A 25826-nucleotide genomic window follows, 5' to 3' on the forward strand; every position below is an offset into this window, starting at 1 on the left:
AGTCAATAGTTCGAATAGCTAAAAATCGATCAGTGTCATAATAAACAAAGATAAGAATCTGTAGATTTGAACAAAAAAGTAAAAATTTTTCTGAAAAGTAGCTTAATAATTTTAAACAAAAGTACTTTTTTCGGCATTTTCAAAGTTCAAGTCACTGAAACGAGAGCCTACACGATCTAGAACTGTCTCCTGCAGTAATTGAATTGATATATGGCATGTGACATCGTCTTGCGGAAAACACATCAAAATCATGTAATTTAGACATAAAAAACGCTGTTATAATATCGAGATATCAAGCACCAGTAAGCGTCCCTGCTTGACCAGCCTCATTTTTGAAAAAGTAATGACGTTTCCAGTTCGAAATTCCCTTGTGGCTGCATTTGGTTTTCGACAATCACTTTTACACATAGGATGGTCAAAACTGTGGCCTCGAAATTTTCAATATTTTTGAAATAATTTTGAACAATATTATCTTTTGTATTGGTCCATATTTACTAAACATAAACTGTTAGCTGTCATACAGTTTTTGGTTGACAACACTTTTCTGCATAAATGGTGGAAAATCAAAATCTTGCGTGAATTTTGGGCACCCTATAATAATGCAACAAGTTATGGAAATTTAGAAAGTCTCAATTAACATTATTTTATATTTCCCTTAGTTTTTTCACACACTGTATTTAGCATACAGAGATAAATATTCCTACAGATCTGTTTTATATTTTTACTCCTTTTTTATTTGTAATTCTAAGAAAAAATTGTATCTTGTCCTTGTAAGTAGTATTAGGACATTTACTTTTATCTTTTTGACTGTTTGTTATATTTTGTTCTCGGTTGACGTTGAGGTGCCTTTTTTTTGTATTTTAAGGAGTAAAACAAATTTTCAATTTCTTACTAAAATTTTTTTTTTTTTTTTGGCAAATGTGTAAGACGAGCATTAGTAATGTATGCATGTGTACATGTATTAGAAAGGTAAGTATGCAAATTTGTTGTGTGTGTGTGTTTTTTTTTGTCAACCCAACTTTTGGGAGGTTTGTTTCGCTTTTTATTATGGAGTCCTTTTGTCATCTACCAAACGTATGAATTATTCTCTGTGGGTGCTCATTGTATGTATGTGAGTGCTGTTAACACACACAGATACACATTCAATTTTTAAACAAAATTATTCAATCCATCATTTTGTATTTTTGCAAATTGAATTCTAATTTGAAAATTTCGCTTACAAGTCTACATTTTCAATTTTAGTTCGTTGAATTTTTGTTGTTTGTTTGCAGTTGTGCTCATTTGACAAAAGGCATTTTCTGTAATTGAATTGTATTGATAGTCGTCGTTAGAGTTTATATCATACATGTTCTTTAGCAGAAATTTCAAGGAATTGATATTTTCAGGTGTTTAGTTTTGAAAATACGGGAAATTTGAATAATTTGTTGAAAGTCTAATTGAAATTCTAAGGGTTGGCTAAGTACTTAAGCAGATGATGACACATAATATCAATGACAATTTATTTAATAAGTTTATGGGGAATTTAAATTATATTTGTAATAAGTAGTAGTGTCGGTTTTTGAGAACAATCGTATGTATGGTTAAGTAAATTTGATCAAACATTCAAGAGCCCTTTGCTTCATAATACATTTGTCTAATTTTTACTCAACTAAAACTTGTCCGTAAATACCACACTTTTTCCTTAATATATATTATATTCGGTTCGCCATCGAAAACACCATTTTTCAAAAATATTTTTATTCAAAATCAAATTTTAGGTTTGAAAAAGATTAGAGAATATTATTTGATATCAACATTTTTCAAATATTAAACATTTAATGCAAACTAGACTTGAATTTACCAACTCCTTTTAGGTTTGAGAAAGATTAGAGAAAAATATTTCATATCACATTAAGAAAATTTAATATATCAATCAATCTGAAGTTTAATTCAGATATAAAATAACAAGATTCTTTTTGGTTTGAGAAACCTTTGAGAATTAATTTTGCTATATGATGAAAATTTTATAATTTTTCCAATTGATTTTCCGTTTGTTGCTTTGGAAATACAAAACCTTTCTTTTTTGCCTTGAATTTGATTTGATTTTGGTTAATAACTTTAGGTTGGACAATAATATTTGATATCAAATTAAAAAAAAAACAAAATATTTCAAACACTGTAATTATTTTAAGTCAATCTAAGGTTGAATTCAAATAAGAAATTACAAGAAATTTTAGGTTAGAGAAACTTTTGAGAATTATGTCTAATAAAAATCACTTCATTATTCAAACGTTTGGTTTTGTATTTTGGAGTTTGAAAAGGAAAAGAGAATATTATTTCATATCAGATTAGGAAAATAATATTTTCAAATATTAAACATTTAAAATAAACGAGACATGAATTCAAATATGAAATTACCAACTTCTTTTAGATTTGAGAAATATTTGAGAATAATATTTGATATCAAATTAACAAAATTAAATATATCAATCAATCTGAAGTTTAATTCAAATATAAAATAAAATGATTCTTTTAGGTTTGAGAAACCTTTGAGAATTATGTTTGATATCAGATAAAAATTTTATAATTTTTCAAATGTTTAATTTTCTGTTAGTTGCCTTGGATATAAAAAACAATTTAGTTTTGATCCGACTTTGACTCATCGGATTTTGCTGAAATTTTTAGCATTTAATTTTTTAATGACGAAGAAAAATTTAACACTTTTTGAGCATCCAATGCATTGTATATAATGAAAAAATATTAAATCTATGTGGAAAAATATATTTTTTTTTAAATATTTTTGTTTAAAGTCAAATTTAATTTTAGGTTTGAAAAAGTTTAGAGAAAAATATTTGATACCAAATTAGTAAAATAGCAGTTTTCAAATATTAATAATTTAAAACCAACTAAATTTGAATTCAAATATGAAATTACAAACTTATTTTAGGTTTGAGAAATATTAGAGAATAATATGTGATATGAAATTAAGAAAATTAAATATATCAATCAATCTAAAGTTTAATTCAAAATATTTGATACGAAATTTTCAAATATTAAGCATTAAAAACCAACAAAACTTGAATTCAAATATGAAATTAACTTTAGGTTGGAGAAGAAAATTTGATATCAAATTAAGAAAACAAAATATTTCAAACACTAAAATAATTATTAAGTCAATCTAAGGTTGAATTCAAATAAGAAATTACAAACTTTTTTAGGTTAGAGAAACTTTTGAGAATTATATCTAATAAAAATCATTTCATTATTCAAACGTTTGGTTTTTTTGTTTTGGATGACACCATTTTTCAAAAATATTTTTTTTTTCAAAGTCAAATTTCATATCAGATTAGGAAAATAACGTCTTTTAAATATTAAAATAAACTAGACTTGAATTCAAATATGAAATAACAAACTTCTTTTAGGTTTGAGAAATATTAGAGAAAAATATTTGATATCAAATTATGTTTAATTCCAATAAAAAATAAAAAGATTCTTTTAGGTTTGAGAAACCTTTGAGAATTACGTTTGATATCAGATAAAAATTTTATAATTTTTCAAATGTTTGATTTTCTGGGTGTTGCCTTAGATATAAAAAAACAATATTTTATTTTTTGCCTTGACTAGATTTTGGTTAATAACTTTAGGTTGGAGATAAATTAGAGAATAGTTTTGATATCAAATTAAAAAACAAAATATTTCAAACACTATAATTATTTTAAGTCAAGCTAAATTTGAATTCATTATATCTAATAAAAATCTCATAATTATACAAACGTTTGGCTTAGTGTTTGTTTCGTTAGATATAAATAAACAAGCTTCGTCTAGGTTTGAGAATTACTTTAGATAGCTAATAGAAATATTTTAACTTTTCAAACGTTAGGTTTCGGGTTTGATGCGATAGTTTTATTTTCTTATTTTGGTAATAAATATATTCTGTAAATCAAATTAATGAATTATAAAGAAAATAATTTAGAATGCTTTCAGTTATAACTTTAATGTACAAATGTATATAAATTGTCTTGTCTCTTGATTTTAAAAACTCTTTCTTTTTACTTTTTAAGCAACTTTAAAATTGTCTTCTTTGAAATAAATTTCGAACATCACAATCTAAATATTTTCTAATCTAAATAAGAATTTCTTTTGCCTGACTTTTTTTTTATTTTTTTGCTGCTGAACCATTTTATGTTCAATCAAACTAAATGGCAAAATGTCTTTTATTATTCAGATCACAAAATTTTATGACAATCACGCATCAAAATAGCATTCATCAGGAACAGCAAAATACCAAAAAAAAAAGAACGAGAAACGAGTACAAAAAAAATGGCAACATAAAAAAGAAAATTCTAACAAAGGATAAAGGATACAAACCGAAAAAACCAATACACTTGGCTAAACGAATCGATGAATAAGAGGGAGGAAGCAAAGAGTGGGGGTTATTTTTTTGCTATACGCGACTAACTATATGGTAAAGTTTCATTTGATATTTGTTTTTTTGCCCAAGATTTGCAACCTTTTTTTAGCATGGCTGAAAAATTGTTTTTATGTTCCTGTGTCGTTTTTTATTTTTTGTTGAGAAAAAGCAATTTTCCCAAAAAAAGGGTCGAATGTCAATTGATTTGATTTCAAATAATTCACATAGAAATTGTACAAGGATGTGTGATATATGATTACATATGTGTATGTATGTATGTATATAGGAGTAATTGTGTATGTATTGTATATCCAATAAAATGTATTTATGTGTTATTGTTAGGATGTGTGCTCTTATAAGTGTGGAAAATTTTATATACATATGAGCATTTCAAGACTTCTACATACATTCATATGTATTTATTTATTTATATTTTTGTGTGTTTTGTCGCCATTTATGTGCGAGTGAGATGACAGTTTGATGTTTCAATATAAAAATGGCGTTGTTTAAATATAAATATTTGACATATTTAATAAAATTTGTAAATGTATTAAATAAATTTTACTAAAATTTTGCAAATATTACACAGTGAAAACAGATTCAACCAAATTTCTTCCAAATCGAATGATTCGGTTGCACACATTGAATTTTTCGGATCTTGCAACAGCATATTAATTAATAGGAAAAGATTTTCGGTTGAAGCAACCAAACTTTTGATATCCCTTCTAAAATTTTGTAGCCACAACTACAATATTTGGTCACCAAAGCAGAGTCATTCAATTGGCAACATATTCGGTTGTTAAACATTGCAATATAAATTTCAAAGTTTTAATTTATTTCAAAACCTAGCAAAGGAAACATTGAAAACATTTCATAAATGAGGTGCAATTATCACAAAATAACTAAAATCTAAGTATTATTTTCGAAAATCACATGTGGATTCTGTGAATCCCTAATGTGTCAATTTTGACAACTAACAAAGACGTCATGAAGAAAATGTGTCCAATAGCTTATGATGATTTTCCTCGAAAAATCAGTATCAATTTGTTCATGTTCAGAATTCATTCCAAGAACTCTCTTCATGGTCATTAGGTTTCAGTTATTGTTACATTTAAAAAGTGCAATATTTGATTGATATTTTGACTTGAAATAAAAAAATAGTTCGGAATAAATGTCAATCAAATTGTTTCTATAATATTTGCAATCCTATTAAAATTTTGATACATATTTTAGTTTTAGAAACTCAATTAATATGTAAAACAATCCTTATTTATTAACAAAACACAATACAATTTTCAACGTTTCTAAAATTTGTCATACTAAATAACAAAGTATAAAAAAAACTTGTTAAAAAGTAAAAGGGAATCCCGCAATTCCTAAAAATTAGAGTGAATATCCCAAAAATGGTATTTTTTACAATTTTACCCGTAGGGTCCACATTTCCTTTGGGGCTGGGAAAATACTTTGGAGATAAATAGGAAACACATCAAGGTTTCCAAAGCAGCTTTACGTTTTCTGATCCCAGTTTTGGGATTTTAGAACATATGGCCCAAACTCGAAATTTTGATAAAAAATATGTCAAATTCCGAAGAGCGTAGGGGCGAAATATTCGAAAAATAGGCCATGTTTTTTATATTTATAAATTTTCTCCGTAAAGATACCTTACAGAATAAGATAAAATTGTTATATGTGCTTAAATAACGATGTTTTTCAAATAACAAGTAAGAGAGCTATATTCGGCTGTGCCGAATCTTATATACCCTTCACCAAATATACTTTAAAATAAAAATTTTAAATATTTTTAGGTAAACAAAATTTATTTTTTTTTCCAGTTGCTTTTTCAAATTTTTTTTAATTTAATATTTTTTTTTTAATTTAAAAAAAAATTGTTTAGTTTTTAATTTTTTTTTTAATATTTAGTAAAAAAAAAAACGGGTTAAAAAATATTTGTTTCCGATTTTGACCCATTGTAGGTCCAACTTACTATGGTCTTACATACGTCGTTGCACAGGTCTTTGAAATATCTATCATTAGATATCCATATTGTCTATATTAATGATTTAGTAATATAGATATGGGTCAAAAATAGGTCAAAAATCGAGGTTGTCCTGGTTTTTTCCTTATATCTCAGTCATTTGTGGACCGCTTTTCTCGATTTTAAATAGTAACCGAGCCGGAAGAATTTCGGAGATATTGATGTATCATTCGTGTATGTAAGTTATTTGGGGGCTTCAGAAAGTTGATTTCAACACACAGACGGACAGACGGACAGACGGACAGACGGACATGGCTATATCGACTCCGATATCTATAACGATTCAGAATATATATACTTTGTGGGGTCGTAAATGAAAAATGTAGAAATTACAAACGGAATGACAAACTTGCCACTCATGGTGAAGGGTATAAAAAGAGTTAAGTTATCGTACAAAAAACAGCAAAAAGTACTATTTTTAAATTGAAAATCGTTTATTTATGGATTAGTAATTGATATTGCTCTGAAATCTTCTGTATATTATTGGTAATTTTGTTGTCTAACTAAGAAAACAAATCCAGTTCATTCGGTCCAAAAGTACGCCCTATATTTTTAAAAAAGCGGACCAAGGTTTGGCCAAATTTTAAATTTGAAATGACGATAACTTGGAAATTATAAGAGATAAATAGCACACGCAAGCATTTTTTTCAATAGCTTTCCAAAAATATTAAAATCTTTAAAACAAAAAATGGCGCCGCCCTTGGAGTATTTGTACGGACCATTTTAAAAACATAAATTCGAATAATCCTTGTCCATGCCAACGTCAATTTTATCCCGATCGGACCAGCCGTTTAGAAATGCCAGATTTATATCCAAAAATTGTTGATGGTTTGTACGGGTCAGAAGTGGTGATTTTGACAAGGTAGACAAATTTCCCCCAGACCAGCCAAAAACGTTTGAAAACCAAGAATTGCCAAATCATTGGAAGCTACTCAAGCAGCAATTTCAAAATGTTTTTGAGCATTAAAAAAGCAGGGAAATTGCGTACAATTCGAATTGAAGCCGAGAGAACTTGAAAGACGATTCAGCATATTCGAAATGACGTTTGAACGCTATAAAAGACCGAATAATTACTTGCGATGAAAAATGGATCCGTTTCGATAACCCGAAGCATAGGAGATCGTATGTGAAGCCCGGCCAACCAGTCGAATCAATACCAAACCTAAATATTTGTTTTTTAAATTTTTTTTTGTGAAAAAATTCGGTTTAAATTTTTTTTCCGATTTTGACCCATTGTAGGTCCAACTTACTATGGTCTTATATACGTCGTTGCAAATGTCTTTGAAATATCTATCATTAGATATCCATATTGTCTATATTAATGTCTTAGTAATCCAGATATAGGTCAAAAATAGGTAAAAAATCGAGGTTGTCTTGGTTTTTTCCTCATATCTCAGCCATTTGTGGACCGATTTTGCTGATTCTCGAAAGCATGTCTGACAGAATTATTGAAGTTTTGGATCCCGAAGATATCTGGGGTCTTCAGAAAATTGATTTCAACAGACAGACGGACATGGCTTAATCGACTCCGCTATCTATAAGGATCCAGAATATATATACTTTAAAGGGTCGGAAATGAAAAATGTAGAAATTACTAACGAAATGACAAACTTATATATTCCCTGCTCACGAGGGTGAAGGGTATAAAAAATGGGTCTTACAAAGGCAATAAGAAAATAAATCGATTTAAAAATTTAAAGAAGTTTAAAGGAAATGTAAGGAATATGACTAACGTTATTAAATGCAACTTAAACATGGTGTCCATGTAAGCTTTTATAACAATAAAGATGTGTTTCACATGTCAGTTCCCCAGCCCATGATGAAATTACAAAGACGCATGCATCACTCCCATTGATAGATACTCAAAAAGTAAATGCGTATGCAGCAGTAAGTACTTCTGATGCAAGAAGAAAAAAACTTGCAACAAAAAGCTACATAAAGTACACAACTACTCTAAACTCTATTCGTATTAAGCCTTTATTTACTATAAAAAAAGGACGAGCAAAAAAAATATGTGAATAAATAAAAATTGCATACAAAAGCCATTGTTCGATGTGAAATTCTTTCAAATAAACTCCTAACAAAGAAAGAAGGCGAGAAACATCCATCCATATGCATGCAGTTATTCTATTCCTGGGTAAAAGTTAACATCCCATACAACATGTGAGTATGGTAAACAAACAAAAAGTTTCGTGTTTTTCCACACTCTTTTGGAAAAAAAGTTTTATTCCTCTTTTTCCTCAGTATGCAAGTTTTTTTGCTAGCCATTTTTCTTTTAGAAAAGTACAAAAGCAAAGTGATTTTAGTCTTATTAACTTCATCGAGTGCAGTATTTTGAATTTTATTCTTTTACAAGATTGTTGAAGCAAAACTTTTTGGAGTTTTTTTTCTGCATTTTTCTTTTCTAATTTCCATGCATGTGAATTTAAACTTGATTTTGATTTTAATAATATCTTCAACGACCATTTTGTTTAACATAAAATAGCGTTTAAAGAGAAATGCCTAGATTTTGCATAAAATATTTTCTTCATTTTAATTTACATTTAATTATTATTTAGGAAAATTATATGCAGACACATGTTTTGTAGTCCAACCCACTTGCGTTTACTGTGTACGATGCCTTTGACTGTGTAATTATTTACACTCGAAGATTTGTTTGTGAGAGCCGGTAGTTAGTGCGTGTTTTGATGGTAGGTAGTAGGACAGAGTTTGCAAGGTATTTATTTAGACAAAACGAAATTGTTAAATAAAAAAACACTTTTTAAATGGTGGTCCCCAAATTCAAGCAAGATTTGAATTTGACAAACAAAAAAACATAGTTTGACAGCTGACAGTTTACATGGAACTAATTTGTGCATAATTTTATCAGGATTGCTGCATAATCAACCTATGACAACTCAAACAGTAGTCCGAGGGGACCGTGCTTGAAATCATGGACCGATATTGCCCATTTCGAGCCAACAGACCTTATCAAGAGAGAGCATTTGTGGAAGATTTCGTTTTCAACCGACAAGGGGACAGACAGACGATTGGACCAATTGGTGATGCTAATCCAGTGGTTGCTATCAGGAGACGAACATAATCGGTCATATATATATCTGAAAACAAAATGAGTTATCCTGTTCTCTTTATGCCTACCACTGTGCACAACATCCTGGTCACCCAAAAACCATCGTGAATAAGAATTAAATATTTAACGATGCTCTCTGCAGCGTATACTCACTCTATGTTTATGCTCTCCATGTTTAAAAAGTACAATTGGCACAATGAATAAAACCTAATGAAAATATAAATCAAAGTATGACTTAAAAATGCGGGATTTTTTTAAATTTTTAGCTTTTATTTCGAAACATTTGTACAATAAAAATTTATTCAAAGTATTGGCCATTGTTAGCTATGACCTTTTCCCATCTTTTTGCTTACATATGGATTCAATGCCGAAAGAACTGTACATATTTTGAGGCCAAGAACGAATCAAGGCAATTTCGGATACTTTGTTCTGAAGTGAACCGTATCACAGAGAGATAGCGTTAAGCATTGATCGAAACAAATAGTAGTCAGAAGGGCCGCGGTCTGGACTATAAGGTGAGTGAGTAAAAACTTCCAACCTCTTCTATCTAAATAGTTTTTAACAGGTATTGCAACATGTGGCCAAGTGTTGTCATTATGGAATATTACGGCCGCATATTCCGGGAGTTTATCTGGTGAGACTTCAGCAGTTCATAAAAGGTAGGACCTTTTGGTCCCACCAGCTACAGAACATTATCTTTGCGCTATGTATTAAGCTTCGTTGTCGATTCGGGTGTTTGGCCGGGCTTCATATAGGTTGTCTTTCGCTTCGGGTTATCGTAATGGATCCATTTTTCATCGCAAGTAATGATTCGATGTAAAAATGATTTTCTTTTATACAGTTCAAAGAACATTTCAAACATACAAAATCGTCTTTCTATGTTTCTCAGCTTCAATTCGTATGGTACCCAATTTCCCAGCTTTTGGATAAATCCTACTGCTGGAAAACGTTTTGAAATTACTTATAGTAGCTCCCAATGGTATTGCAAGCTATTGTTGAGTTTAACAACAATTTTCATGGAGTAATGCTTCCAAAAATTTGGCTGTCCGGGACGATCTTTGTCTTCCGTGTCAAAAGCACCAATTCTGAAAAGTACAAATCATTTCTGGCACGTTGAAACTAATGAAAAACATTCACTACAAGCTTCGGTGAGCAATCGGTGTGCTGCAGCAGCACTTTTTTATATCCTTCACCTTCGTGAGAAGCGTATATATAAGTTTGTCATTCCGTTTGTAATTTCTACAATATAATTTTCCGACCCTATAAAGTATATTTATTCTGGATACTTATAGATAGCGGAGTCGATTAAACCATGTCCGTCTGTCTGTTGAAATCCATTTTCTGAAGACCCCAGATATCTTCGGGATCCAAATCATCAATAATTCTGTCAGACATGCTTTCGAGAAGTTTCCTATTTAAAATGGCTGAGATATGAGGAAAAAAACCAGGATAACCTCGATTTTTTACTTATTTTTGACCTATATCTGGATTACTAAGTCATTAATATAGACAATATGGATATTTAATAATAGATATTTGAAAGACCTTTGCAACAACGTATATAAGACCATAGTAAGTTGGACCTACAATGGGTCAAAATCGGAAAAAAATGTTTTTTAAAAAATTGATTTTAAAATTTAAAAAAAATTTAAAAAAAAATTCAAATTAGTATTTTGAAGTATAATTTGGTGAAGGGTATATTTTTTTTTTGTATAACCAACACTCAGGGGATACCCCTATATATGCAGTGCATTGTGTTGATGTTAGGAAATAAAGTTGTGAGAAGGAGGAAGGAGGGAGTAGTGTTTGTTGACGTTTGACTTGAATTGATAAATATTATATTCCGCCGGAAATACGTTGGCAGGTAGTAGATTCCACATACGTATGGTTCGACCAAAAAAAAGAGTTTTCCCTATAATGTGTCGTGCGATCGGTACTCAAATTAATAGCAAATGGGTGCGATCTGTGTGATAGTCGTGTGTTCCAAATGAAAGTGCGCGTATTGGGTATAAGATTACTTATGTCTACTGAACAACACCCGTGATAATATCTGTAAAATAAGGATAAGCTGTCCACATTACGACGATGTTCTAAAGTATCGATAAACCGGGTAACATTTTCATCACCTATAAGATCAACCGCCCTTCTTTGAACCCGGTCCAGCAGCTCTAGACTTGACCTTGCAGCTCCGGCCCATATGTGGGAATTATATTCCATTTTTGGACGAATGAAGCTTGTGTATATACGAAGAAGATGGGAAGGGGAGAAATATGTCCGACACCGTCTCAAGAAACCCAAGCACCTAAAAGTTTCCTTCGCAACATCGAATATATGACGATTCCAATGGACGTTACATTGTATTCTCGTACCTAGAATCAAAAGGTTATCTGAAACACCAACAGTGTTAATCATATGAAGAATTGATTCTGGTGAAATCTCGGGACGTTTATGTGTCAATAGGCAGCACTGAGTTTTGAGTGCGTTGAAATTAACTCGGTTCAATTCATTTGCCCTCATTTGCATGAGAAAGGACTTATACTCTCTTGGGCTTTGGTAGGAACAACTCGAATGACAAGACGAACAAAATGGTAAATAGCTTCATATGTCTCTAACTCTTTCTCAGTAGAATGAAAGTTTTCAACAGAATTGGTCTGGAATTGTATTTCGTTGAAGATCGAAAATAGACCATCTTTTTCTATATATTATAAGTTGCTTCATTAAAGCGTTTTCTAAAGCTCTTCATACTTATAAGCCAGATTTTGAAATTTTAAACAGGGAGATCAGCTTTTCCCTGACAGGGACGCTGGTAAAAATATATATTTTATTCTACACAAATTGTAAATGCAATCTATACATTATTTTATACCTCTGTGCACCCATCAACGTTGAACATGGCCTCTCCACAACAGTCATACAAGTATCTGTCAGCTATCATGGACACCACCACCACCAGTTCGAGTACTAATAATAATAATAATAATTGTATAGATAGCAAGTATTTTACATATTAGTTAGATGGATAAACAACTACTTCATCACAACACTCACCGACTAACTGGCTGGATGGCTGGCTGGCTGTTATTAATTATGGAAAACTGCTCAAATGTTACAATGGTTAAACATTAATGCCTCCATTTGTAATCGTAGCACAAAATAGCAAATCGAAAAAAAAACTAATAATAGTTAATATTCGTTTAGAGAAATACCTCTAAACAATGTCGTATAGTTTACACGAGTAAAATACTATATAGTGGATTAGAACAGTAGGTAAAATGGTCATTATATAAATATTAAAATGCTTTTTTCGTTATTTCTGGGGCAGATGGCGACAAACCAGAACTGCTGCTGGGCATGCAATAAATATGAAATAGTTTTAGTAAAGTTGCTATCAATAAAATAAGTAATTTTATTAATAATATTTAAATTACACTATTAAATAACAACTTTAGTGCTAGCAAGGTATATTTAAAATATGTGTAGAAGAATATAGTTAAATATTTAAGAATAGTAAGTAAAATAAGGCAGTCAGCCATTAGAGTGAAAATGATTATGGTGTTTAGTTGTTTATTAAATCGACTATAATATATTATTTGAAGGGCATTATCTACATATGTATATAGTTTACGATAACCTTCTTTTTGCCTGACAGCGTAAATATTAAAAACAACATTCTTAGAATTCGATAAACTTAATTTCTTACATGTTTTTTTTTTCAGTTATCCAAATAGCGATAATTATCGCTATGAAAAATGGTGCCTATTCAGAATTATCTTCCTAATAGATAGATACAAAAGTTAAAAATTCAGTTTAAGAATATCGAGTTATTATGGATCCCAGACCTAGTTAGGGAATGAATATAATACATTACTATTTTTATACTTTTCAGTGGTAAGGGTTTGTCAGTCCGTCCGCAAGTTCTATATTTTTCATTCGCTATCTCATAAAATATATACTCTGGATCGTTATAGATAACGGAATCGATATAGCCATGTTCGTCTGTCGGTTAAAAACAACTTTCCAAAGCCCCCAAATAACTACATGCTTGATACATTGATATATCCGCTATAGTCCCGGTTCGGTCGTTATTTAAATCGGTGAAATCGTGAGATATAAGCAAAAAATCACGACTAACTCTATTTTTGATCTATATCTGGATTACTAAGTAATTAACATAGACAACATTGATATCTAATGAAACCTTTCCAACGATATATATAACCCTATAGAACATCGGACGACTATGGGTGAAAATATCTTTTAACACGATTTTTTTTAAACAAAATTTTTTCCTCAAACATTTTTTTTCTCCAAAAATACTGGTATTATTCCAATTTGTGGTATAATCCAAAACCAAAGTTGTACAATTTTGACTGAGAAACTTCATGCATAGGCAAGAGCTCTTGTATGTTAAAGGTTAAACCCATCTAGAAACATTTTCCAAGAAAGTGGTGCTGTAGAACACCAGCAATTGAATTAGGACAAATATTTGGTTCAGTTTCGGACTGAAATGGAAATATTTCAGTCCAGCTTCAGTGGTGGATTTTTACTCTTGATAAAAAAATACAAAGCAATCATTAGCATATGAGCTCGTTGAAGGATCTGGAAGGACTTAGGAATTATTTATAACATTGTGCCAGCGATTGAGATTGTAGTAAAAAAGCTACCTCGTGATATCTGGAAAACGCATAAATAAAATTCAAGCCGAACCTAAAAAACTGCCTTAAAAGCAAAGATAATTTTAACAATTGTTACATCTGTCTCAGAACTAAACAATATTTGTCAGTTTGAAACTGATATTTGTCCACATTAAAGACAGCGGGAGAACACTGTCACTGACATTGTTGTACAATTAACTGGTTAATCAATATTCAAATAACATACGTGCATATTGATTATTGTTATCGATTAGAAAAATTTATCAATCAACGCCAAAAAATATTGTACTCGTGCTTGTATTTTAAAACCATTTGATTTCTAATCAGCGCATGTAAACATGTCAAATGTAATGGTGAAATACAATAGAGATGGACAGGTGATTGAAATACAACTAATATTAGCCATAATTATTAACAAGTAAGAGTTGTATATTCGGTTGTGCCGAATCTTGTATACCCACTAGAGTATTCAAAACCGAATTCGAAAACCGGTCAACCGGTTTTTTAATCTTTGTAAACTCCACCGGTTTCGGTTTTATTAACTTTTCGATATTTGGGCAAATTGGTTTTTGTAAGACGGTTAATTGGTTTTAATGAAATATATTTTCTAAAGCTCATTCAAACATATTTATGAAAAACTTTGATACAATATTTAAAAATATTGATTTATTTTATAGAAAATTGTAGCATTTGACAACATTTCGTAAAAGATATAAAATAATTGCATAAAGAATTCAAAAATGCTAAATTTCCATTAAATAAAAATTTAATATAAACCGGTTAACCGGGTTTTTTGAAGACAAAAACCGAAACCGCTTAACCGGTTTTTTTAAAAGACAATAATCGAAACCGGTTTTTTCAAAAACACACATTTTTGGTTAAACCGGAAACCGGTTTTTTTTTAAATTGGCGGTTTTTTGAACACTCTAATACCCACCATCAATATGTGACAAAATGTAGCAGTAAAATATTTTTCTGATACAGGGGCTAAATGGACCGATTCTCACAAAAGTAGGTAGAAAGATTTAGGTGCATATAAAACCAGTTAATGTCCAATTTCATCACGATATTAATTATTATAAGACAATCAAGAATTTGCAAGTCCTTCTCTGAGGGGGACCTTGTATGGGGACTAGGGACAAATGTTGCCCGATTTTCGCCATACTTTACAGTATGATTTTAGTGTAATTAGAACTAATTTGTGCAACATTTTATCAGTATTGCCGCATAATCAACATATTTATGACTGCAGTATTCCGGTGGGACATTTGTATGAGGGTTAGGTGAAATCATAGACCGATATTGACCATTTAGAATATTTGTGGAAAATTTCAGCCAGCTACCCACTTTCTTTTGGGCCCTATCGTGTTCTCAACAGACAGACAGACAGACGATTGATCATAGCTAGATCGTCTTAGAATTTAGGGACTCAGAATATATATTATATACGTATGTCGGTTTACGATGAATATTTCGAAGTGTTACAAACGTAATTACCCTGGTCCATTTTTTTTTTGATGGTGGGTGTAAAAACATCAACTTAAATTAGAAAGTATTTAAACGAGAATAGCTACAAATAGCAAAAAACAAGAGAGCTATATACCCTACATCAGCGTATACTTTAAATATCAAAAATTATTTTTATTAAAAAAATTTAGGGAAAACAAATTTTTGAAAAAAAAAACAAAATGTTGATGAAAAAAAATTAAAAAAAAAAACTATTAAGAGAGCTATATTCGGCTGTACCGAATCTTATATACCCTTCGCCAAATTATACTTCAAAATAAAAATTTTAAATATTTTTAGGTAAAAAAATTGTTTTTTTTCAATTTGTTTTTTTTTAATATTTAGCGAAAAAACACTTTTAGTGAAAAAAAAATTCGGTTTAAAAAATATTTTTTCCGATTTTGACCCATTGTAGGTCCAACTTACTATGGTCTTATATACGTCGTTTCAAAGGTCTTTGAAATATCTATCATTAGATATCCATATTGTCTAAATTAATGACTTAGTAATCCAGTTATATGTAGGTCAAAAATCGTGGTTGTCCTGGTTTGTTCCTTATCGCAGCCATTTGTGGACCGATTTTCTCGATTTTAAATAGCAACCGATCCGGAAGAATTCCGGAGATATTGATGTATGATCGTGTATGTAAGTTATTTGGGGGTTTCGGAAAGTTGATTTAAACAGACAGACAGACGGACATGGCTTAATCGGGTCGAAAAATAATATTGTGGAAATTACAAACTTATATATACCCTTCTTATGAAGGTGAAGGGTATAAAAATGGGGGAAAATAATTTTGGTGAAAAAAATTAATGAAAAATAGGTGAAAATATCGATCTAGTCGATGTTTTTTGCTTATATCAGTCATTTGTATAATGAGATCGACCGTTGTCATGATAAAATATTGGCGTCTTTCGGCCAATGTTCGCTTCAAACTAATCGGTTGAGTTCGGTACAGGTTCCCTGTGATGGTTTCGTCAGATTTCAGCAGCTCATAATAGGTAGGACCTTTTTACTCTCACCAAATACAGAGAATAAGCTTAGCGCCATGGATATTTGGCTTTAGTGCAGTGATGTTCAAAAATAAAAATGAAGATGTATTGGTGAGAGAGCTACCCAGCAAACATAATGTCAAACACTTAAAATAAAAACAAAATAAAGAATGTTTAGATTTAGAATTTTTGCCAGATATAACCAATTTATTAAATGAATGTAATTTAAATTTTAAGGATATAAAAGAATATACATTATACGGCCGAAATTCTCTAAAATTTTTTATTTATTTCTGACTTTGTTATTTTGTGTTCAATTGTAATTGAAACGTGTGTGTTTGCTATGCTTCGTCCAAAAACCAACCAACAACAATGCTTAATGAATTTATTAAAAAAATGAGACATTTGTTATGGTCTTTTAAAGAGAATAAGAATATGTGTGTTGTTACTCAGCGCGAAAGCACAATGAAATGAACATCATTGCTTTAGTGTCGATTCGCTTGGTTGGTCGGGCTTCACATACGATCTCTTATGCTTCGGGTTATCGTAATGGATCCATTTTTCATCGCAGCTTTGGACACATTTATGTGTTCCATATTTATCCCCAAAGTGTTTTCCCAGCCCCGAAGGAAATGTGGATCCTATGAGCAAAATTGTAAAAAATACCATATTTGGGATTTTCGCTCCAATTTTTAGGAATTGCTGGATTCCATTTGACCTTGTCTAAAGATACCTTACAGAAAAATATAAAATTGTCATATGTTCTTAAAGAAAGTTTTTTTTTCAATAAAAAAAGAGTTACATCTCATTTTCGCCCAAAAAACAGCAAATTATCAAAATTTTTGGAAATTTTCAACTGAAAATCGTTTATTTTTGGATTCATAATTGATATTGATCTGAAGTCTTTTGTATATCATAGGTAATTTAGTTGTCTAACTAACAAAAAAATTAGAGTACATTCGGTCTAAAATTACGGTCTATATTTTTAAAAAAAGCGGACCAAGGTATGTCAAAATTGAAATGCCTATAACTCGGAAATTATAAAAGATAAATAGCATAGTCTAGCCCAGCCGAGCGCTTTCCAAAAAAAATCTTTCCAATCGGATGGGAAACAAAAAAATGGTACGTGTTTAAAAATTGTACATTTCGAATGTACCCTAGTTTGAGCACCCATAGCGCCGCCTCTGTACCATTTGTAGGGCCCGTTGGCTACGCCCACGTCAAATTTTATCCCGATAGGACCAGCCGTTTAGAAATGCCAGATTTATTTTCAAAAAATTTTGATTCTGCCCCACTATGTACCGTTCAAACATCTTTTCGGGTCGTCATCTCGGAATCCTGCTGCTGTCAAGCGTTTTGGGAGCTGCTTGAGTAGCTCCCAATGATATTACAACAATATTCATGGAGTAATGCCTCCAATTCTTGGTCTTCCAACTCTTTTGGCTGGCCTGGGCGGTCGTCGTCTTCCGTGTAAAAATCACCACTTCTGAACCGAATAAACCATCTCTTGCATGTTGAAACCGATGGAAAACATTCACCATAAGTTTCGGTGAGCGATCGCTGTTCTTCAGCGGCACTTTTTTTGTAAATTAAAGAAGTAAAGCAAAACTTCAGGCAAAAAATTCGACATTTTCGAAGAAAAAAAAAAATTCAATCACTAAGTGAGAATAAATGTCAGACATGTACCCTTCAAAATGACATGTAAGTTATTAAAAACAAAAACCGCGTTCAAAAGATATGTCATCTAAAGTGATACTTAATGTCAACACCCACTCTACCATCACTAATCCAAAGACATTCACATTATTTAACCACTTCAAAGCAATCAATAGATTAAGTTTTAAAGCAAAACGTTTACAAATCTTTAATGAAAAGACAAAAACAACTTACCAGCGCCAAGACATGCGGCCAGCGGTGAGCGTGTGTCATTAAAGTCCCCGTAATTATGACCATGTTTTAAAGTGGTTTTAATAATTGTTACCTGTTGATTACAACTCATAATTTAAACAAAATTAAATGTTGTTTACAACTATTTTTTTTGCTGCGTTTTATTCCTTTTTAAAAACACCACAGATTTGTAGAGGTAATCACGCGTTAAAACTGGCTAAATGATAAGCCAAAGCTAGATAGTTGGACACGAATTATATGGCCGAACAAGGGAATGTAAACATTTTTAATTATCTTATTATATCTATTTATAATTATAGCTAAATTTTGTAATTAACACGCACTGTAGCACTTTTTTCAACGCACACTGTATTGCTAACATTTTGTTTGAATTTTTTGTATTAACATTTTTGTAAATTTATTTTCATTTCGTATTTTATATATTTTAAATTTTCTGCTTGTGTTGCCCGCATCATAGTTTAGAGAAAACTAAATTTCACAATATTTAAAAATTTCTAAAAACCCCCTGTTTTCTATTTCAAAACTAAATTAAAAACTAAAAGTATTCAAATTTAATGATCCTTAACGTATGCAAATTATAATAAATTTTAATTTATTCCAAAAAAAACAACACAAAAACGAACGTAAAAATAAATCCTTTCATATTCAAAAAAGGTAAACAGCATGTTGTACTCACTCGTTTAGATCGCAACAAGAAGAGGGTTCATTTGAAATTATCATTTCTATACAAAATAAAAAAAAAGCATCCTAAAGCATATTTTCTAACCCCCAGATGCTACTGTGAGTTTGCAAAATGTAGAGAAAAAAAGGTTTATGTTAGTGATCATATGGTTGTTTTTTTTGTGTTGTCTGAAGGATCTTCGTCGTTGTTTTGTTGCTGGCTTGTCAATGAGGCGTTTTCTCTCGCGCATAAATTATAAGACGATGAAGGTAAAAAAACCCTTTTTCCTGTAGTGCCTTGACAGCTGAGCTGTTTGTCACGTAATTTCAACATCAATCGGTATTTTAAAAATAAACTATGAGTATAGATATTTGAATTTTTTTATGTTAAATTTGAATACTCGTTTTTTGTTTATCCTTAGGCTGGATTAGTTTCTCCATTAAGTATGACAAATATTGGTTGCTTATGAAAAAATACTTTTTTATTGTAATCCTGGTTTGATTGATGACAAATATGATTTTTTTTACTTACTAAAAATCCAACCTACAGATTACGTGGTTATGAGTAATGTTAGCTTAAAGTTTTTTTTATTGATTGGTAAGAAAATTTGTTTATAATAGAAAATTTGTTTTGAAAAATGATCGGCGGGCACCTTTTAGTTGTAAGATTTTACATTTTGTATTAATATTTGGATAAAACTAGATAAAATTCTACATCACTATGTAAATTTTGAAGCATCTATCTTGTCAGCTGACTCCGTAGTGAGCTGTCAAACTTAAAAATTTTTTGCAATTTTTTTAAAAAGTGAAAAAAGTAAAATTTTGCATTAAACGATAAAGTGTTATTTTAAGAATGTAACCTTCAACTTCAGGTATTTAAGTGTATAAAAATGATGTAGTGTTTATGAAAATATGTGTGAAAATATTTTTGACGATTTTTTTAAAAAAGGTCTAAAATTTGCCTATTTTTGATGTTTCGTGGACCATAACTTCTGAGTTAGTTAAGGTTGGAATATTTTCTAAAAGTATGGAATCTTAGCTTGATAATACAAGAAATAATTTTTTGCTATTAACATTTTTCTGTTACATTGCAGTGTAAAAACAACGTTTTTTTTTTGCTTCGAAAATGTCGAATTTTGTACCAACAAAGCGTCATCTGCGGGAAGTCTTGCTTTACTTCTCTAATTTAAAGAAAAATGACACTGAAGCACACCGATTGCTCACCAAAGCTTATGACGAATGTGTTCTATCTGTTTCAACGTGCGAGAGATGGTTTGTGCTGTTCAGAAGTGGAAGAACGGAAGACAAAGATCGCCCAGGCCAGCTAGAAAAGTTGCAAGGTCAATTATTGTAGACATTACCTCATGAAGATTGTTTTAAAACTCAACAAGAGCAAAAATCATTGTGAGCTACTCAAAAAGCAATTTCAAAATGGGTACCACACGCATTGAAGCCGAGAGACCTTAAAAGACGATTTTGCATGTTCGAAATGCTGCTTGAACGCTATAAAAGAAAATCATTTTTTCATCGTATCATTATTTGCGATGAAAAAGTTTGAAAACCAAGAATTGGAGGCAATACTCCGATATTGAAAAATCATTGTGAGCTATTCAAGGAGCAATTTCAAAATGTTTGCGAGCAGCAGCATTCATCCAAAAGCTGGGAAATTGAAAGACGATTCTGCATGTCCGAAATGATGCCTGAACGCTATAAAAGAGAATAATTTTTGCACCGAATCATTACTTGCGATGAAAAATGGATCTATTACAATAAGCCGAATCGTAAAAGATCGTATGTGAATCCATGCCAACCAGCCGAATCGATACCAAAGCCCAGTATACATGGCGCTAAGGTAGCACTCAGTATTTAGTGGGAGCAATAGGATCCTATCTATTATAAGCTGCTGCAATCTGACCAGACCATCACAGCGAACCTGTACCGAAAGCAACTGATTCGTTTGAAACAAGTAAAGGCCGAAAAACACCCTGGAATACGCTTCACTTTGGAACACAGTTTTCGATAATGGCTTGAATTGTTCATGACCTCAAAGGATGAGCAGATCTTTTGCCTCGTAATCCATGTCCATATGATGTAAAAAAGGTCATAAAAAGCTAAAAATTTAAAAAATAATCCGCATTTTTAAGTCATACACCCAATGTATAAAACAAATCTTATATCGTCCCCTCAAAAAAACTTAATATGAATCTACATAACAGATTCTATATGTGGTCAAAATTTGGTGAAATTTTTCTTCCACAAAGTGTGTCAAAAGATCTATTGAAATATTACTTTTGTTCTAGATGTCTAATAACTATTCGACTAATGATCGTTCGATTAATCGAAAAATTTCTTACGAATAATTATTCGAACAATTTAAAAATGGTCATTTTCGAATAACGAAAAATTCGAACAATTTTATGTAGAATAATCGAATAAAACGAATAAATGTTCATATATATTTAAATTTATTAAATTGCTTAAAATGTTTCATAATTTCAAATTTAAATAAGTAATAATGACTCACAAAAATTGCATTGTTTCTGAAATTCGACCAATAACTAAAGACGAAGGAATTTTCGATCACTGTAGTTGAGTGTTCCGATAGCTACTTCTATAAATATATAAATATTACTGCAAGAAGTTACAATTCTAAAAATAAATCTTTCAAAATTTTTAACTTAGGACTTGAACCAATGAAAATAAAAGGTACGGAATAAAATATTTGTTATTTAGCTGGCGAAGTATTAGAAGAGTCTCAGTTAATAATCAAAATATTTATTAGATTAAAGTGGAGTTGAATGTGATGTAGAATGTGATTTTGAAAGGGTCGTCGAAAGTAACATTGAATATGACATTTATAATGATTACATTGAAATAGATGAAGGCATGATCTTAATATATGTATATATGTAAGTGATGTTATTAACCGCGTACGTAAGTGTTGCAAAATATTTAATAAATCGAATGATAAACACAAATATTGCAAACTAAAGTTTTGTTGCAAGAAAAGCATGGAGTTCGTCTTTTACATGATTTTGACCATCGTTGAACATCTTTGTCTAACATGGTAATAAACTTTTAGCGTATTTGTAAACGCGTCAATCATGCACTGCCTGACTTCAAATAAGCCACGTTCAATGACAATGATATCAAACTTTGGACAGATGCCCTTTATTGTGTAATTCCCCAAGACCACTTTATTAAGCAAAGATTCGCCAACGTTGATAGAGCTTGATGTATAATACAATTTGTTATAAATAATTTAGAAATAGTGAATTAATGAACGACATATAAAAGTTCTCAATACGTTTATATTGTATTTGAATTCAGGATCATGTCCAACTAGCTCAAGTTTTTTAAAGCATAGCTCCAAAACGGAAACTAATGGGTTTGCTAGTCAATTGTTTTGTAGATTGTTCGGGAGTTAATCTGATCAGAATATTTCTGTTGAAAATTTAATGATGGACTTTGTTTTCGAATGTTTTTTAACATTATCAATACTTGAATTGTTAACTTTAACGTTATTTTTTGTTTTTCTTTAACAATAAAATATTAAAAAACCGACATCAAAACTTCATTCTTTATTTTTTTTTAAAAAAATTAAATTATTCGAATAATTCGAAATAATATGATTTAATTGGGTCATAAATATGATGGCTTTGGGTCATATTATGATTGATTTATATCATAACATGATTATTTCAAAACATATTATGATTGATTTTTATCATAATTTGATTATTTCAGAACATATTATGATATTTTATGATACTAATAATGATCATAATATGTTTTGGACTACAAGCAAAAATCTGATCATAATATGTTGCTCTTAGTTTATGGTTACCACAACCATGTTTTTTCTCTGCGTGCGTTATCTACAACGATCCAGAATATAAATATGTTCTTTATGGGGTCGCAAATAAAAAATGTGGAAATTACAAACGCAATGACAAACTTATATATATATCTTTACCACTCATAGTGATAAGTATCCAAATATTGTGCATAATGTGAAATGTAAAATAAAACCTCTTTTCTTAAAATTGATAATAAAAATTCTACATTAAAATTCTGTTGTTTCTTTCAAAATAAAGAAACCCAAGTGTAGAAAATTATTAAGATAAACAGCTAATAAAAATAATAATAAACTACTTGAGATCTAGATTTGTTTAAACAAAATAAAGCAAACAATAATAACGCATTATGCGGCAAAAAGTCAGGTATCAATGCATGTAATGTTTTGTTATTTTTGCAAATTTAACCCTTGAACTCTTAAAATCCTAGCAATAGCAACAGGAATTTTTAACAAGCGAAAAATGTTAACAAAACCTACACAAGATCACTTTTATTTTTAAATACAAGTAATCCTAAACAAAAGGATGCTGTTAGTTTTTATGGAAACAAACAAAAAAAAAACAGAGAAAGAACTGATACTTGAAAAACACTAAACATCCTTTTGTTAAACATACATACCCAACAACACAGGACAATGAACGTAAAAATACATTGTAGTTTACATTTAATGTGCGATTTATTGCCATTGATTAAATCAGACTGTAAAATCATCAAAAGTGGTTTTCTAGGCATTTAAATATTTTTTTACGCATAACCTTTTATTACTCTTTGCTAAAAATTTAGATTTAGCGAACAAAAAGGATGTTTCTTTTTTCCTATGTTTGTACGTATGTGTTGTCTATTTGGCAAAAACTAATAAAAGATAGATAACATTTTTCTTTGAAATGGAAATTTTGGGTTGCTGGTGAGATTTAGTTTTAAAAAAATAGGGGAGGGTAAACCTTCTTCTATATGAGATAACCCAATACCTTTACCGTTGGCCCATTAATATAAATTTGCCTTTTAATAGTTCAATGAGTTTTTTTTTTTTTTTTAGTTTCCAATTTTGATTTTTTGCATATGAAGCATAAGTTTTTCATGGTTGTTTGATTTTTATGAATATTCATATTTTTATTTCGCTTTGCATTATTTCGTGCAAATAGTTTTGATTACCGAGTTTTTTTGTTTTCATTGTTTGTTGAAATCAAGGGGTTATTATTGTTTTATGCATTTTATTTTCGTAATTCTTGATTTATGGCCAAACATTTAACACATTTACAAGAGTTATACAGGAGGAATAAAATGTAACGTTTGTGTTGTTTTTTAAGCCTTTGATACTTTAGAAAATAACCAACATGTGGTAACATACATATGTGAAGTGTATTAATGGGAAATAGATAAAAGGATGTTTTGTTTTAAACATAAATATCCTATTTTTAAATTTGTTTTATTTTTTTTTAAATAAGAAAAATATCTACTATTGCAATTCACTTACCTAGTAGTAGTTGCTAAGTTTAGATCAGCTTCAAATTATCTGTAATGAAAAAAAATAAAAAAAGAATTGGTTAAGTTTAGACGTACATATGCAAAATTGTATTTATCTTAAAATGTAGCAAAATGTCTAACTATATGTTGATTATTTTAATAAGCCAAAATGTGCCATTATAATATAGGGAAAAAAGTACCAATATAATTTAGAAAAAGTACCATTTTGTCCAGGAACATAAGCATTCATATGCAAACTTTCATTTATCCTTAAGCCAGCAAGTAGTTAATGAATCTCTCACACAAAAAATTCTATAGGTTATATTGCCTAAAAATATAGTATAAATTTAACTAAGAGCAAGGGTAGAATGGCATTTACAAAGTTATTTAGTAAATATGCCTAAAATTTTTGTTGATTTCCTTGTTCGAGAAATCAAATGGTGGTATTGTGGAATTTTGATTTCTTTTGGGGACTTGTTTCACCAAAAGTTTCGTAGGATCTCGCGTTTGTAAATTTATTTGAGTTTTTGAACGCCTTTGCTGTAATTGTTGTTGGGCCACTGCTGAAGTGGAAGGTCTATCAACAACGTGAATAACACTTTTACTTCATTCTATATTGCTAAAAATATAATTTATTTAAATTTTCATATTTTTAAAGTTAATTTAATATATACATACCCTTTTGCACCAAATTTATTTTCAATTGACAATTAAATAAACAAAAAAACTTCGTACAAATAAATTCGAAGATGTTACTAATTCCAATAGTTATATTAACTAGTTTTTAGGTAAAGTGTATTGTTTGAATTACCTATTGGCATAGATAATTAAACTTATTTTTTCATTTTCATATAAAAAGAAATTAACTATGCAAACTTAGTTAATATAGCCTCGATTATTTTGTTGTGTGCTTATAGACAGTAATTACCACTAATTTCTGATCAATTGGCTAACTCCAGTTTATATATTATGTGCTTTTTGTAGTCCATAGAGAAGTACCAATTTACAGATTTCACCCTAACTAGTTCGGGAGAGTCTCCTAGAACCGCTGGGAAAATTTAGTTGAAACATTTATTATTTTCGAAAGCCAAAAAGTAATATTAGTAAGAAATAAGTAAGAGAACTATATTCGGCTGTGCTGAATCTTATATAACCTTCACCAAACTAAACATAAAATTTTTTTTTCAAAATTGTTTTTGAAAAGTTAATTTTTTTTTTTCAAAATTTGAAAAAAAAAATTTTATTTTTTCGAAATTGTTTTGTTTTAATTTTTTAAAAAAAATTATTA

At 30.1% G+C, this 25826-nt stretch overlaps 1 protein-coding gene across 1 annotated transcript in view; it reads right to left on the reverse strand.

Moving 5' to 3' along the window:
• Positions 1–24585, reverse strand: part of RpII15 (RNA polymerase II subunit RpII15) — a 54996-nt gene extending 30411 nt beyond the window's left edge. The window contains exon 1 of the mRNA XM_065503343.1: positions 24549–24585. The gene's annotated coding sequence lies outside the window, so the exon portion shown is untranslated. The remainder of the gene's footprint in view (positions 1–24548) is intronic.
• Between the last annotated feature and the right edge of the window lie 1241 nt (positions 24586–25826).

Source organism: Calliphora vicina, chromosome 3 (assembly GCF_958450345.1).
Source record: "Calliphora vicina chromosome 3, idCalVici1.1, whole genome shotgun sequence".
In the NCBI taxonomy this organism is placed as follows: domain Eukaryota; kingdom Metazoa; phylum Arthropoda; class Insecta; order Diptera; family Calliphoridae; genus Calliphora; species Calliphora vicina.